Raw genomic sequence first — 10,097 nt, 5'->3', positions numbered from 1 at the left:
GTCTACAAAGTGAGTTCCAGGAAAGGCGCAAAACTACACAGAGAAACCCTGTCTCGAAAAACCAAAAAAAAAAAAAAAAAAAAAAAAAAAAAAAAAAAAAAAAAAAAAAAAAAGAACTCAACAGATGGCAATTTTATTTACTGTTCTAACTCGGTTGTTAGAGCTGCCTTGTCTCCTAAGCAACCTCTCAGCATCTCCTGGGTGAGCATTGTCTCCATGAAGCCTGGCTTTGAGGCTCGATTCCAGACTCTTGTTTCCCAGGGCGACCCCAGGTGAGACCTGCTGCTGAAAGCAGGGCTTTCCCCGTGGCAGGTGTGGGGTATTCTGCTGCCTCACACACCCCTCACGTGTGTTGTCAGGGCTTGGCAATGTGTAAAGTAAAAAAACCAAAAAAGCTTTTCTGTTTTTATGCAATTCCCAAAAACTGGATTGCTGAGATGAAGAGCACGTGTGCATTCTGGGGACAGAGCCAGAGTCCTACCTGCTGGAGGTCGGAGGTCAAGATGGAACGACGCAATGGCAAGCCGGTGCTAAAGAAAAGTTGGCTGTGGCACACACCTGTAATCCCAGTACTCTGGAGGAGGTGGAGGCAGGGGGATCAGAAGTTTAAGGTGGTTCTCAGTTACCCTCAGTTGGCAGCCAGCTTGGGCTACAGGAGACACTGTCTCCAACAAAACAAAACAAACAAAACACAAACCCACAAACCGGGGACAGGAAAGAAGAAAGGAATGCAGGAGGGAGGGAGGGAAAGGGGACCTGTGAGTATGAAAGACACACTCAAAAAGCAAAAAAAGAACCAACCTGCCTCCATCTTAGGCTTAAAAGCCAACTTACAGTGAAGACAAACTACGTTCGTTCCTGTTTATGATTAAACCTGTTTCTCAAGGACTGGACTGTGCCCCACCGGTAACCTTAACTACAGATGGTTCTGTACTCGGTTTCAGGAATGGTAATCATGTCTTTGCTTCAAAAAGTTGCACATAACCATCTTACAAGCCTACCTTTGTTTCAAAAGGTGTCATGGCCACTGACGACCACCTTGTTTTGCCCACCTTGCAACCGTGTCTTTGTTCCAGGAGGGACTAACTTGTTACATTCTGCTCCTGTAAGTCTGCCTATTTTGCCCGTCAAATCCCCCATTTGGAAAACCCCTGCTCCTGAGCTATAAAAACCTTGTCTTCCTCACATCCAATGCTGATTTCTTGAGCCCCACCTTAGGGGAAGGCAGTCCCTGTACACGAATAAAAAAGCTTGCTTTAATTAATTTGGATGATTTGGGCCGGTGGTCTTTTTCCTCCCATCTTTTGGATTAACAGGGCCAGATGAAGCGTGGGGTAACTATGTATGTAGCCCTAAGTCTTCAGTCCCACACATTTCAGGGTACCTAGAAATGTCTCTCTTCCTTCCAAGCCCAATACAGTAACCCTACTCCATAGTCACTGAACAGCTAAGTATCAGACAGTCTGATTAGTGGCACTGTTCATCACAAGCAGAGCAGAGGGCTGACACAGTAGAGCGCTGCAGCCATTATTACATCTCTGTAGCCATGCTGAGACACAGAGGTGTTCAGGAACCTGCTGAAGGTCACAGCCAACAAGGGCCAGAACTCAGGAGACTCTTCTTTAGTGCTTGGTTCCAGGGGAAAGGGTGGGAGGGAGGGATGGGGTGGGTGTGTGGGAGGGTGGTGGTGGGGTGGGTGTCGGCGACCCAAGGGGTTTGGGAGTTACATGGATGTAGGTTTTGGTAACAATTCAGAAATTCCTTAACAAACTGAGCCAGGTGGAGTTTAGGGAGACGGAAGCACTCCCTCTAGCTGCCTGAATGGCTAGAGAGCTTCCTGCCTCCTTAGAGGAAATGGCTTTCAAGATCCTGAAAGAAGCCAACACGGAAAGTCCAGGTCTCAGCAGAGCTTCTGGAAGGGGCTGGGTTTTTAGCTTTTTTAAACTCAAACCACCAAAATCCAGTGCACGCTGCCACACTTATGCATGTTCCTCTCCACATCACCTGTAGGAGCATCCCTAGAACTCCCAACCAGGACAGACTCTGCCACACTTACACATGTTCCTCTCCACATCACCTGTAGGAGCATCCCAAGAACTCCCAACCAGGACAGACTCTCTCTGCATAGCTCTTTGTTTGCACATACATAAAAGTTGCACAGAGTTTGACTGGCAATTAAAAAAACAAAAACAAACAAAATACCCACTGAGCCTCATAAAGAGTGTGAATTTGCATAGTGCCACCAACCACATTTATTTAACCTCATACTGTGGGAGGCCCCAAAACATCTTGACCACACAGCTGCCATGACAGGCTTAGAGGCCCAGACACAGCTTCTGGCAGGCAACATGTGGACCCAGGAAAAGCCATCAGCTGACCCCACCCAGTGGGGCCTGCATCTAAGAGGAAATACCTGACATTCCAAACATCCCCTATATCCCTAGACAAATGTCAGCCAATCAGGGTCCTGAACCCTGGAAACCCCCTCACCCCAACCTCTAATATGATAAAAACCCACCCTGCCTGGGCTCTGGGCTCTCTGCTCTCACCGCTGCCTCGGACAGACAGAGAGACCAAGCCCAGAGCTTGAAGATAGTAAAGGCTCTTTGCTTTTACATTCAGGATTCAGTCTCCATGGCGATCTTTGGGGGTCCCCGCGATCTGGGCATAACAATACCAGTGACGCATTTTCTGTGGCAGCCTTCCTGCCGTGCCTCGAGTGACCGCTTGCATGTCCTGTGCAGTGTATAGGGCGGCGGCATTGGCAGTGGCAGCTGGCTGCACTTGGGCACTTTACGATCTGTCCCCTCTGCTCTCCTTCCAGGGTCTCATAAGCTGCTGTGGTCTATCCATGACTGTCCGGTGCAGACACTTTGTCTCCTTGGTTCAGAGACTATGTCCCTGCCCCTGGGACATGCTAACTTTGGAACCTTTGTCACGACTTGGCAAAACTGCCTTGGCTGTAGCTAGTCATCTGACCCAGGGATGGAAACAGCCCCTGGCGTTTCTCTAAGGTCAGATATACAGCCAGGTTGTATGTTCTAGTCCTCACAGTCTCTTAAGACTTATTTTAACTAAATGTGTAGAGGCTTACAAAGCGCCCCGTGTGCAGCTTAATTTACCATCATATGTACAGGAAGTTAAAGATGTTAATGGGATTGAGTTTATTGAATATCTTTTTGTGTGTTTTTATTTAGTTAGTTTTTTTTTTCGAGATAGAGTTTCCCTGGGTAACAGTCCTAGCTGTTCTGAAACTCTTTGTAGACCAGGCTGGGCTCGAACTCACAGAGATCCGCTTGACTCTGCCTCCCGAGTGCTAGAACTAAAGGTGTGCACTACCACCACTGGACATTGTTTTGTTTTAGGCTTTTGAGACAAGGTTTCACTGTGTAGCTCTGGCTAGCTTGAACTCATATCTTATATTTTAATAGATTTTTTTGGAGCAGTTTTTGATTCACAGCAAAACTGAGCAGGAAGTAAAGTTCCTATACACCCTTTGTTCCTCCACAACGTGACTTCCCCTGCTAGCGACATTGCCCATCGTGGTGGCACATGTACAGAAATGTCTGACATTGACGTCACCATCACCCCTGTATACCTATTATTGTAGTAGTTTCATTGCCCTAAGGAGATCTATGCTTAGCTCATTTACCTCCTCTCTCTGCTAAGCCCTGTAAAGCCACGGCTTTGTCTTAACCATTCCAGTGGTTTCCCTTTCCCAGAATAGTATAAAATTGAAGTCATGTGTTCTTCTCAGATCTGCTCTTTTTCCTAGTTCATATACACATAAGATTTTTCCATGTCATGCCATGGCTTGGCAGCTCATTTCTTTTCAGTGCTAAATAATACTCCATTTGTTTGGATGTACCACAGTTGTTGTTTTTCTTTCTTCTATTCTCCTGCTGACGGACATCTTGGCTGCTTCCTAGTTTTAGCAAGTATGAATAAAGCTGCTATAAACATCCATGTGCAGGTTTTTGTGTGGACATAACTTTTCAGTCTTTTGAGTAAATACCCAAGGAGCATGATTACCGGATCATATGGTAAGAATATATTTAGTTTTGTGAGTCTGCCAAACTGTCTTCAAACGTGGCGGGACCGTTTTGCAGTTCCACCAACAGTAGAGGAGAGTCCTGTTTCCTCATCTTGGCAGCATTTGGTGCTGCCAGTGTTTTTAGGTGTTAGCCACGCTAATGGCTCTGTGATGGCATCTCCCTGTTGCTCTCATTTCTAGTCCCAAGTGCCGAAAGCTTCCTCCATATCTATATCTCCTTTGATGAGGCATCTGTTCAGATATTTTGCCCATTTTAAAAATATGTTGCTCATATTCCTATTGGGTTTTAAGAGGGCCTTGTGTAGCTTGTATAACAGTCCTTCGTCAGGTATATCTTTTTTTTTTTTTTTTTTTTTTTTAATTTTCCGGAGCTGAGGACCGAACCCAGGGCCTTGTGCTTGCTAGGCAAGCTCTCTACCACTGAGCTAAATCCCCAGCCCCCAGGTATGTCTTTTGCCAGTCTAGTCTCCCAATCTTTGGCTTGGCTTGTTTTCCTGAACACACAACAGTGCTTTGTTACGTGTGGTAGAGGTTATAAATGTTTGATAATCAATGATTTAAGAGAATTGTTTCCTTTTAAGTTGCTTTTATTCTCATCAGGAAAAGTCTACTTCCTGGGTGCGGAAGACCTCTAGTGCTTGTTACTGTCTATGAGTGAAGGTGTTGGGAGACCATGGGGGTGGCAGACGGTCCAGAGATCTGCCCTATTGGGAAGTGTTTCCTAACAAGCCAAATTCTCCTGGCCTGTGTACTGAGACCTTCTCTCCCCTGGGAAGGCAGGATGTCGATGACTGGTGCTCATGTAGTCTTTCAGAGCTCATGTTCACTGGTGTCACCTCTATGGCTAAGTGAAGTAGTGAGTGACTTGCCCAGATGAGGTGGGCTGTGGCAAGAATCACCTTTATTTCATTTGCCTAGCTTGAGCATTTCTAAGCAGCATGGAGTTCTGGGCAGCACGGTTCACGTGACTTCCTGTGAAGTCAGGATTCACTTGTGCTGGGTCACGTATAGGTGAATGAGCGTGACACACTGACCCTCCAATGATGCTGGCAGGACTGTTTTAGTGTATAGGTGGAAAACAGAACTCTAGAGCCCAGCAGGAGCTCAGTCAGACACCTGCAGGTGGACACACCCAATCAGAGAATCCATAGGGCCGGAGTCACACTCAGAGCTGAGCAGCTGAGGAGCAAGCGTTTGTCAAGACAGTGCCAGCCTTAGCTGATGAGAGCTGGCCCTTCCATCCAGGCAGTGTGCTCTCAACACCATGCGCGGCCTCATAGGTCCCAGAGCTGCCGTGCCTCTGACATCCAAGAAGTTTTAAGAGACAAAGAGTATGATGGGAGAGGCAGGGGTGTTATGCCCAGATTGCAGGGGCCCCCAAAAGACCACCACGGAGACCAAATCCCGCATGTAAAAGCAAAGAGCTTTTGTTTCAAGTTCCAGAGCTTGGTCCCTCTGTCCGACACAGCGGTGAGAGCAGAGAGCCCTGAACTCAAGTGGGGCAGAGTTTTTATCATAGCAGAGGTTGGGGTGAGGGGATTCCCAGGGTCCAGGACCCTGATTGACTGACAATTGTCTAGGGGTATCTGTAAAACAAAAATAGGTGTGTGCTAGACTCAAGGCCACCTTATCTAATGGTTGGAATGTTTGGGATGTCAGGTACTTCCTCACCCCTGGGTAGATCCCTGGGTGGTATCAGCTTAAGGCTTTTCCTGGATCTGGGTGTTGCCTGCCAGTAAGCCTGTCACAAAAGCTGTGTCTAGGCCCCTAAACCTGTCATGGCTGCTGTGTGGTCAAGCTATTTTGGGGCCCCTTCACAGGGGGACACAGCCATGTCACTCTTCTTGGGGAGATTGCCCTAAATGGTCTCCAGAAATGCTCCTCCCAGCCTCGGTTTCTGCACTGGAGATGCAGGATTACAACTTTTGTCACTCCATACTATTGCAGGAGGACTCAGAAACCACTGTCTGGCACATAGTAGGGACTTCACAAATGCCAGGAAATCAAAACACTCATCCTTATTCACTCTGGCCGCATCCAGGAGAGTGGGCTTCTGTGTTTAACAGCAACATTGCCAACCAAAGCTCTCACTGAAAAAGGCAGGAAGTGATTGTTCTGATCATGCCAGCTTCAGCTTGACCCAGCAACCCCAGGATATGGGAAAAGACCTGGCTCATTCTCTTCCCCTCTCCCTCCCCCTCCTGCTCCCCTCTCTTCCTCTCCCCCCATTTCTCCCTCTTGCCCCTCCCCTTACCTCACCCACCATCTTGTGTCCCCCTCTGTCTCCCCTTTGCTCCTCCCCTTTCTCCAGGGTCTGTCTATATTACCCAGGCTGGTTCTGAACTGGGCCCAAGCCTCTCTGGCAGTTGAGACCACAGACAGCATTACACCTTCCTCAGACCTGGTTTCTCTTTGTTTCAACTCTGCTTCCAAGATGTGAGCTTCTCCCAAGTCTGGCTTCTCTTAGCTGCACAAGATGCTTGTTAGCAGAAATCTGGGTCCATCTGTTAAATTTTTTGCAGTGTGATGGGAAACTCCTCGTGATAACAGCTCTCACAAGAAAGAAGTCTATTTCTTCCTCATGAAGGAAGAGGTGGTCTGGGTTGGTCCAGTGATCTCACCATTCAGGTGTCTAGCTTGATTCTCCCATCCTGGAGCATGTTCCAAATGACTGCTAGAGTTCCAGCCATTCCATCTACCTTCTAGACTGGAGGAAGGGCCGGAGAAAAGGCTTGCTTCCTCACTTTCAGGGTGGCTCATTGGGAGAATCAGAACACTTGTTCCCACATCTCACTGGCAGGTACTTAGTCACACAGGATCATTAAGAGTGAATGTGTTTTGTTGGACTTAAGTGTACACATTTAGGAATTCAGTTATTCCTTTTCCTAAGAAGGCGAGAAGAACTAATAGTTTGCTGCCATTTGGAACCACATGCTTCATTTTCAGGACCAGGGCACAGTGGCAGACTTATGGGAAGCTTTACTGAAAGGAAGAAATGTTACTCAAAGACCCCAGAAAAAACACCTGCCGTCTCATTGGCTCAAACCAGATTTTGTTCCGCATTCCTGAACCAATCATTGTAGGGGTTGCAGGAGATGGTGTTGCTGATTGGATTAGTACATTCGAACCTGAACCTGCTTGGACAGTGAAATCAGCTCTACCAGCTCCTGCCTAGAACATTCAGAGGGCTGACAAGATGATAAAGGGGCTCAGTGGATGTCAGCAGAGTCCCCAAGCCACCCAGGACCCTTTTCAATAGACTGAACAACCCTAGGTTGTTAAACTCTTCATAAAAGTCAATTCGAGCCAGAAAAACCCCAGAGTTCACTAAGCTTTAGTTTCAGGCTCTTCAGAGCTGCCTATTCTCCAAAGATGAAGAGAAGACGCCCATGCACCTGGTGCTGCAAGCGTCGAAGAGCGGAAGAGCATAGGGAACTGAGGCCGCACTCCCCACTCCTGACTCTGCTCTGCTGTTCTTTTCCTGCTCTGTTTGCCCTTTTCCCCAGCCTTAGATTGGACTTCTTGCTCTCAGTTTCCGTTCCTGCCTTTCCCCCTCTTTTTAAAGTTCTGTTTAATAAATACCTCTGAGTCAATTTCTGTCCTTCCTCTTTCCTCTGCCAAGGTGATTTTCAGTGCCCAAGGGCATGAAAATCAGAGAAAATGATTGGGAAGGGCAAGTGATGGAAGAGGAAATGCAAGGGCAGGCAGAAGGAAGGCAAGCCTCCCTCAGGGGTTCCAGCCGCCAGCCTCCTGGTGCACAAGTGAGCTTTTCTGTTGCTCATGTGAATGGACAAGAGAAAAATCTACCTTGGCTCAGCCAGCATGCGATAGAGCCAGTTCATCTGTGTGAGGCTTAGAGTTGAGCTGGAACACATTTGAGCTGGGAAACTCAAGGCTGTGGCTCTCAGTCTCAAGGCGTGAAATGCCTCCCCAGCTGTATCCAGGAAGGCTTGCATTCACTGCCTACATCCTTCTGGACACCCGGCATCAGCAAGAATGGAGAGGTTGGCAGGGTCTGCACTCAGTTTCTCATGTAAAGAGCTATTCACAGAATCCCTCCCGGAAATCAAGTTTCCCCAGGGTGCCCACTTGTCCTGGTAATGGGGTGGGGATAATAGCTCACTTCAATTGCCAGTCACTGTAAGTACCTTGCATGTATAATAACAATAACAGCACTCAATATGGTGATTATTCGGTTTCAGGCATAGTTAAAATTAGTTTAAACCTAGAAATTTATTTTATGCTCTTGTGCTTCTCTGAGTATCAACTATCATCGACAACTGTCATCCATTACTCTGATTTTGCAGATGAAGGCCTGGGCTAGAGCTGTTCAACTCATCACAGCGGGAATGCAAGCGGGGTGTCAACTCAGCCACGCGCTCTCTTTTTTGGGAAATGTGTGTGTGTGTGTGTGTGTGTGTGTGTGTGTGTGTGTGTGTGTGTGTGATACATGTGTGTGTGATACATATGTGTGTGTGACACATATGTGTGTGTGCATGTTCCCGTGTGCCTTCCTATTGCTCTGATAAAATTCCCTGACAGAACAACCCAGGACAGGCAGTGTTTATTTAGCTCACCGGTCCAGGTTGCAGTCCATCCTTGGGGGGGTCACAGCAGCAGTCAGAGAACAGACACACATTAGCAGCCCCCCTCCTTTTCAGTGAGTCCAAGTCCTAGCCCTGAACAGTGCTGCCCACATTCAGTGTGGGCCTTCCTACCTCAATTAACCCATTAAGAACACGTCTCACAGACTTTCCCACAGGTCAGCCTAATCTAGACAGTCTTCATTGAGACTCCTTCGGAGGTGATCCCACATTGTATTAAATGGACAATTGTAACTAACCATCACCGTGGGGGTGAGAAGCACGTGCTTCCCTTTGAAGGTCAGAGGACAGACAACTTTGGGTGTCTGTCCTTTCCTTCCGCCTTGTTTGGAACAAGTTCCCTTGTTATTCACAGGCTAGCTGGCCAACAAGCTTCCAGGATTCTACATCTCTGCCTCCCAACTCACCATAGGCCTGGTGGGAGGACAGAGCTGGGCACCACACCTGGCTTTTCACGGCTTCTGGGGATCCAAACGCCAGTCGTCAAGTGTAAGAGCTTTATCCACTGAGCTATCTCTGTGTTCTTCATTAGCACATGATGGTCTATACCAGTGGTTCTCAACCTGTGGGTCTCAGCCCCTTTAGGGTTGAAAAACTTTTTCATAGGGGTCACACATCAGACATCCTGCATATGAGGATTTACATTATGATTCTTAACAGTAGCAAAACTACAGTTATGAAGTAGCAGTTGTGGTGGGTCCCAAAACAGCATGACCACACAGCTGCCATGACAGGGTTAGGGGCCCAGACACAGCTTCTGTGACAGGCTCACTGACAGGTAACATCCAGGTCCAGGAAAAGCCTTAAGCTGACCCCACCCAGGGCTCCACCCAGGGATGGGGAAGTACCTGACATCCCAGACGTTCCAACCATTAGATAAGGTGGCCAGATGTCCCCCACACGTGTATTTTCCTTTTACAGACACCCCTAGACAAATATTAGCCAATCAGGGTCCTGGACCCTGAAAATCCCCTCACCCCAACCTCCGCTATGATAAAAACCCCACCCTGCCTGGCCTCAGGGCTCTCTGCTCTCACCGCTGCATCGGACAGAGAGACCAAGCTCGGAGCTTGAAGGTAAAAAGGCTCTTTGCTTTTACATGCGGGATTTGGTCTCTGTGGTGGTCTTCTGGGGGTCCCCACGATTTGGGCACAACAGCAATGAAATAATTTTATGGTTGGGGGTCACACAATATGAGGAACTGTATTAAAGGGTTGCAGCAGTAGGGAGGTGAGAACCGCTGCTCTAGACTAACGCTCCTGGGAGGTTTTAGTGTTGGTAGAGTACTGCTTCACAGAGGACAGAGGTCCAGCGAGAGGCTGTGTCCTGAATTCAGGTGCAGAGGGACTCCAGATTCTGTGGTTTCCTCCTCAGCACTTCACCCAGGGACCACACGGGTGACATGGCCAGCCTGCAGCAGCTCATGGCTTGGTTCCCCG

This window comes from Peromyscus californicus, unplaced genomic scaffold, assembly GCF_007827085.1.
Source record: "Peromyscus californicus insignis strain IS unplaced genomic scaffold, ASM782708v3 Scaffold_15__1_contigs__length_86483966, whole genome shotgun sequence".
NCBI classification, from domain to species: Eukaryota; Metazoa; Chordata; class Mammalia; order Rodentia; family Cricetidae; genus Peromyscus; species Peromyscus californicus.
This window is presented reverse-complemented; position numbering follows the sequence as displayed.